Source organism: Lactuca virosa, chromosome 4 (assembly GCF_052849685.1).
Source record: "Lactuca virosa cultivar CGN04683 chromosome 4, Lactuca_virosa_CGN04683_v6, whole genome shotgun sequence".
Classification (NCBI taxonomy): Eukaryota; Viridiplantae; Streptophyta; class Magnoliopsida; order Asterales; family Asteraceae; genus Lactuca; species Lactuca virosa.
This window is the reverse complement of record NC_136429.1, coordinates 5,693,165-5,700,525: the sequence shown is the minus strand read 5'-3', so window position 1 is coordinate 5,700,525 and position 7,361 is coordinate 5,693,165. Positions and strand designations below refer to the sequence as shown.

General features: G+C 36.2%; 1 pseudogene; it reads right to left on the bottom strand.

The window, feature by feature from the left end:
* Nucleotides 1–608: 608 nt before the first annotated feature.
* LOC145104064 (uncharacterized) lies at nt 609–1,763 on the bottom strand (annotated as a pseudogene).
* Nucleotides 1,764–7,361: the final 5,598 nt, after the last annotated feature.

Here is a 7,361-nt window from a genome sequence, read left to right as displayed (position 1 = left end):
AACTTATTGTAGAATAACAAATTTTTGAGCCATAAATTGAAGAATAAAAACAAAAATTACATTAATTCTTATAGAATACGGGTAACAATTGCTAATAATTATATTTATTGTTAAAGAATAAAACTAAAAAAAACTTTCAAATCGGGAAAGAAAAAATCAAAATCTAACAAAGACACTAATACATTCTAAAAGAATAATGTTGCTAAGAATCACTTTCAATTTTGTGGTCCGTTCTTCAAGCATCAACTTCTGTGAAAACAAAACCAAATTGTAGTTTAGAATTAATTAATGCATTAGCAAATGAAAATAAAAAGCTAAATTCATCTGGAAAAATATGCGGACTTGTGAATTACACCAAAACCAATAACCAATAATTGTAGAACATGCATAAATTAGTGAGAAAATATCCATATTCCATTCCAACAGAATTGGAATTCGTGATTCCATTCTAGTAGAATTGGAATTCAAAATTCAATTACCGTAGGCATTCTGTTAGAATTACCTCATAAGTTTTACTTAACCTGATCATTATGTGAAAAAGAAATAAAAAAAAATCAAATCCCTAGCTTTCAACTTGCATTTAGCAAGTAAAACAAATTGGAATTACCTCATAAGCCTCGTTTTCTCAAAGCCTGCAGACATTTTCAAATTGAACAGATTAAAATAAAAAGTGATAAATCATAGAGGAAATGTCGAGATTACATTCCGATAGAATCGGAATTCGAGATTCCATTCCAACATAATTAAAATTCAAGGTTGAATTCTGGAAGAGTTACCCTCACGTTATGATCATTGAAAACCTTACTAGCATCACCAATAATTCCCACTCCAACCTGTTCATAAAAATCTGATTAGATTCAACAATTAGGGTTTACAAGTTACAACATTAACATACCTTCACAGATTTAGAATCCCCAAAAAGAGACTTTAAACTTTCATGGAATTCAGAATGAGTAATATGCATTACATGACAACTTGCAGCATCTGCACATATCTGTAGAACTGCAGCCTTCCCTTTTTTTACACATTCATGATTAAATACGTAAAAATATGTGAAAAGTTATAAGAAGGATATTGAGTTCTTATAGGATTATAAGAACCTTTCTTAAAAGAAGGTCTCCATTCAACGTCAAATCCAATAATAACACGACCTCCATCTTTTTTCTTGAGTTCAACAAACTTTAAGAGCTCATCTGTAGCTTTTTCCACCTTTGGGAATGTTCTCCTGTACACAATATGACAATTAAAAGCCATTGCAGGGTATCTCATCTTTATGTTATCTGAAACAGGAATCACAAAGAAGATTACCACGATTGGAATCCCCGTTAACAATTTCCTTGGTTCGTTGTGGTAATCCGAGAAACAATATATGCTTGTTGACAGATACATTACAACATAGCTAATTCAAAAATAATTTACAAAGTGAAGCAGATTACCACGATTGGAAGAATCACTCGGGTTAGAAAATCAATTTCTAGGGCAAGGCAATAACGAGATCGAACTTGTAGGACCAACTGAAGAGCTGTTAAGTGACAATGCATATTGTGTAAACAAAGAATCAGGCAATCTCCGACGAGTTCTCGGACGAACTCCATGTCTCCATCGCAGTTGGCGACATATATCTTAGTCGAGGAAGAAGAAGCGGCAGATTCAATAGCAGAGTCAATTGACTGAAGTTATTCGTCAGTGAAATCTACTTCCCAATCTGAGCAGACGCTAACAGTAGATGATTGTAGAATTAGGTCATTTTTGGGGATTTCCATGATCATATTGAGCCACCGCCATTGGTGACGAAGACAAAGAGGAAGGAGGCTGACGACGTAGAGGAAGAAAGATGTCGATTTTAGTTCACCGGGCATTGGTTGTGGAGGCGGGTTTTAATAGGGTTAATAAGAAACTGATCCCTGAAATAAAGGGTTATTTCAAGTTAATTTGGGATATTAATTAATATATTTGTAATATTACTATTCTACCTATATCTATTAAATAAATTTAAAATTAATCACATTTGAAATGATTGGTCCACAATGATTCTTACATCCACACAATACTTAGTTAGAATACTTGAACCTAGCTCTCTCTCTCTCTCTCTCTATATATATATATATATATATATATATATATATATATATATATATATATATATATATATAGGTTTAGGTTCTATGGAAAACAAAAAAACCCCTAAAAATCATAAAAATACATAAAAAAAAATACTTAGAGATCACAAAACTTTTTTTTGACTTTATAAATGAGAAAATCGCAGCTTTTAGGGAAAATTCGCTGAAAAAAATTTGAAAAAAAGAATCAAGTTTTTGTTTTTTTTTCAGCGAATTTTAAGAAAAACCTACGATTTTTTCATATTTAAAGTAAAAAAAAAGTTTTGTGATCTCTAAGTATTTTTTTATGCATTTTTATGATTTTTAGGGTTTTTTTGTTTTCCATATAACCCTTCCCTATATATATATATATATATATATATATATATATATATATATATATATATATATATATATATATATATATATATATATATATATATATATATATATATATATATATATATATATATATATATATTCAAGGAGAATAATCCAAATGGATAATGAAATGTATGTAGCTATCCAAACCCATGTGAATCTCAAAGTACAACTCATAAAAATCGTCGGATGCAAAGTACTCATGACAGACAACCAACTTTAGTACTCACATCCGACATAAAATAAATGATGGTTGGGTGTGAAGAACGTACAAATGGCGAAATTTCCGAGTCGTGCTTACACCCACAACAAACTAGGCACTAGGGGCCATCCAAACTAGGCCACATGAGCGGTATCAATCCTCTACCCATGCACATGAGGATCATCTAGAAATCTACTCACAACAAACAACAAGCAACAACAATTGTCCGATTAGGTACATGGGACCACAAAGTCACACCCATCCTAGCATGATATGCATGTATGCAACAAGTAGCTAGGATGCCAAAAATCTATTTTCTTAAAATAAACATTTTAGCTTTATATCAATCAAAAGCATTTCTGAAAATAAAATTTCATGAACGCATAAATAATCCCCATACGGGCAACTAGCAGTCAGATATGTGTTAAACAATTTCTAAAACACCAAAATCAACAATATGGATGTGTACTCCCGATATTTCACAATAAAAACCAAAAGGGAAATTGTACCCATAATACTAAAGAATAAGGTTACCCGCCACAAGTAAATCAATTTCTCAAAACATGTCCTTAATTCAAAAAAAAAATGTCCCCGAATAATAAACTATCATAACAAGAAAATGAAACATATATATTCAAATAACATGTATACATATAACATTACACGAAAGGGGAAAACACAAGTAAGATACTCATTTGGGAACAGATGTTCCAAGGTAAGTTTACTCACCTTAAGTCCTAAGCTTGCAACACCAAGCTCCTTCTTCGCTTGAACTATGTCACTTCAAGCTCCAAACTTCCCAAATCAATCACATAATATCATTACAAGGTGTCAAATAACCAAAACACCCTTCTATTGGTCAACTTACTTTTCTAATCTCAACTCTAAAAATGATCTAAGGCGAATTTAGGAGGCTAAAAGGAGCTAAATGAGTAATCTAGAATCAACACAAAAGATCACAATCATAAAAATGGAACAAATAGGATTTTCGGCTTTATTTCTCATTTAGTCAACCAAATTCCAATAACACTCCAAAACAATTTAAATGACTCAAGGACATAAAAATAGTTTATATCACTTCAAAAGAACATAAGAAGGATCACCAATGGTTTATTTCCTTAGATTAACATTAAACATCTAGATTTTATAAAATCACATTCAGTACTAAATTTCCAAAAGTGAATGAAACTCTCCATAATACCAATTGACTTGATTCTACATATACCAACACATATCAAAACCATTTTTATGAGGAATAGGTATTATGAAAGTTTTAAACTTGATGTAACATCCCCCTCTGACACGTATTACAATATTGTCCGCTTTGGGCTCCCGGTGCGAAAACTTCCCAGGGGTCACCACCCCTGGATTGCTCTCGCCCGGGCACGCTTAACTGCAGAGTTCTTATGAGATCTGTTGCCCTCACGACTTTAAAATGTGTTGTGACAAGGAAGGTATCCACACCCTTTATAAGGAAATGTTTTGTTCTCCTTCCAAGCCGATGTGGGATCAGGTGCAACCCACCTTCACACCCCATTATAGGGTTCGACGTCCCTGTCGAACACATCGACCCGTGCCCCAGCTCTGATACCAAATTGTAACACCTAAAATTTTAGACCAAAATTTTCATTTTTAAAATTCCACAGAAACATAGTTCACCACCAATTCAATTACAAATCATCTCAAAACCACAATCATCATAGTTATTAGAGTACATAAAAATCACGTCCCAATAGTAAATCCCCAGTGTGTGTGTACAATCAGACCTTTGCCTTCCCGTGGTCCTGTTAAGTACCTGTCACATATAAGTCAACAATTGTGAGCATAACGCTTAGTGAGTTCCCAAGATACCACAATTATCACAACATAATAAACAGTTATGGGTTATCCGTAACCCTGGGACTATCAGCAGTCCCGATGAGTTAACAACATGCTCGTAGGGTTATCAGCAACCCGTGCTTGGCTATCCGCAGCCCAGTCACATATAATTAACAGATCATCATATAACACAACATAACAACTAGACCCTGCTGGTCATAATAATACAACAATCCTACCATACAGGTAAGAGTAAGTGAGGATACTCACCTGATACTGATGACACGAAAACTAGCACCCGAACTGCCGGATCTAGACTCCACCTATTCAACCAAATAAATTATCCTTAATTAATAATTAAGGCCTACTACTACCTCATGAGTCCAAGTCCACAATTAACCCACTAAGGTAAAAAACGACCATTTTCCCCTCCCTAGGTCCAAACTCTAGATTTTGACCAAAAGTTAAAATTAGCAAAAGTAGACAGAAAGTCAAACCGAGTCAACACCCAACGAGTACACTGGGCGTACAACTCCCAACGATGGGCGTACCGCTAGCTATACATGCGACAGGGAATCGCCGGCCTACGTTGCGCGTAGCTGGGAGTACGCACGGCGTACTCCTCAGACTTCTATTTCCTCACTTTTTGGTCTTAATCCGTTAAGACAACCACTCCAACCATAGATCGAAGTGATTCAAAGCCTCTTAATCCATAAAGTTGCGGGCTTTGAGCCTTTGCATGGCTAGGTGAGGATAAAACTTCATTCCATCCATAAAAAGGTGCTTTACTCATGCATGGGGTCAAAGGAAGGATCAAGCAACCATTTTTATTGATCTAGAAGCCCAAAAATGCAAAAAAGGACAACTTAAACTCTCTGAAGAGTCTTAACTCGAAAAGGTCCAAACTTTGGGGACTTAAGCTCATAAATCTTACACTAGAAAGATCTTGAAGAACAATAGCCAAGGTATAAGCTTTATACCTGAAAATGATGCATAAAGATGGGAGGTTTCTAGATCTCTAAGTTGGATGGCACCTTCTTGTGACATCCCCAAAATTACGGCCAGAAAAGACCGATTTAATTTATGCTTTTAAAATAATTTCAGAGTAAATCCATTGATTTAAAAGAGTTGCGGAATTTGTTCCCAAAACACAATATGATAAAATAAGGTTTATCAAAGCATTTCTTAAAGAAATGTATTTTCATTATATAGCAAAACTTCGGGATGTCATGTTCCGATACAGACCAAAAGCATAAACAATACAAAATAGACCTTACAACAGTTACATATAACTACTGGTCTATAATCCAAAACTATCTTGACAATGTCATCCAACTTATGCTCTCGTGCCACTACCTGTAATACAAAGAAAAACTGAGTGGGTCAGGCTTGGGAGCCTGGTGAGCATATAGGGTTTTCAACCCACAATAAATAATTATATTTAATTTCACCAACCAACAATAACCCGATTACCCATTCTCATTATCCTCACTTTACGTCCCTATGACAACAACTATTACAAGGGACCTAATCTAGGATTTTCATCGGGACGGACATTTCTGCAAAGGGGATTCCTCCACAATAAATGTCCTAAAGGCAACCACGAAGGGGATAGAGTACACCGGTGAACACATCGTTCACAACACCTACATGTTATGAGCCTGCTAGCGTTCCACCGGACTGTCTAGAAAGAGTCTGTGGTCGTCATCCATACTCCGCTAGATGACTAGATCAACAACAACATCGAGGCCTCTCATCATTTTATTTCATCACACACCCACTGTCTACCCATGTTCTACCCAACATATTAGTAGATAAAATATATACATTTTATATACAGCTTAAAACCTGTAAAAAACATCCATTCAACAACTAGTTCAAATAAACAAATAATATATAAACACATAACACGTATTTTATAAAGAATACTTCATATCTATGTGTTAGAAGAAAACGAATATATACTCACCTGATAAGAAGATGATCGGGCAGCACTACGGCTCTAAGAGTAGTATTTCTTCGGTGAAACCGGGAGATCTTCACAAAAACCGGGTTTCTCGCGGGCAGAGTTTCGGCTCGGAAACTTTACTTCTCGGGATCTTCAGGGCTTCGGGACTCGCTTCGGGTCTCGAAAATAATATCGGGGCTTCGGGGGTATTTCTTGCACGCAAAACGAGAAAATATGGGAGAGAGAGAAAGATTTTTGAGCAAAAAGATCGGCAGCCTCGCATGCCCTTTTATAGGGGCTGAACCTCGCACGTACGCTGGGCGTACGAAGCTCAACGCGGGGCGTAGTTCGGATAAGGTGCCAGGTGGCGAGCTTCGGATGGGGCGACGTGGCCTCTTCTGGACCGAGGAATGCAGCTGTACGCGGGGTGTAACTTCTTCCGATGCGGAGCGTACCTCGCTGTCGACATGTACGCTGGGCGTACCTCCTTGTACGCTGGGCGTACCTCGCATCCCTAGGCTCCCTTCAGATAAGCTTTGGTATGCGTGCCTCGAACTTCAAAAATTCATAACTTTCGCATACGAGCTCCGTTTTCGATGTTCTATACACGCGTAGGTGAGACTTTGCTCTACAACTTTCATTTAGACTCCGTCGGCTAATTTTGACTTTATTTTTATTATATTATTTTTAGTAGGCCGGGACAGGAAAACTCCGTTATAAAATCATAACTTCTTCATCTGACGTCCATTTTCGTCTGTCTTTTCACCGTTGGACTACTATCGACAAGATCTTCGATTCTCGTTTAGATTGTTTCGGCCAATTATCACTCGATCTAATATTCGAACTTTGGGCTGCATACCGCTAAGTTGAAACTTCGAAAAATCATAACTTCCTCATACGAAGTCAGATTTAG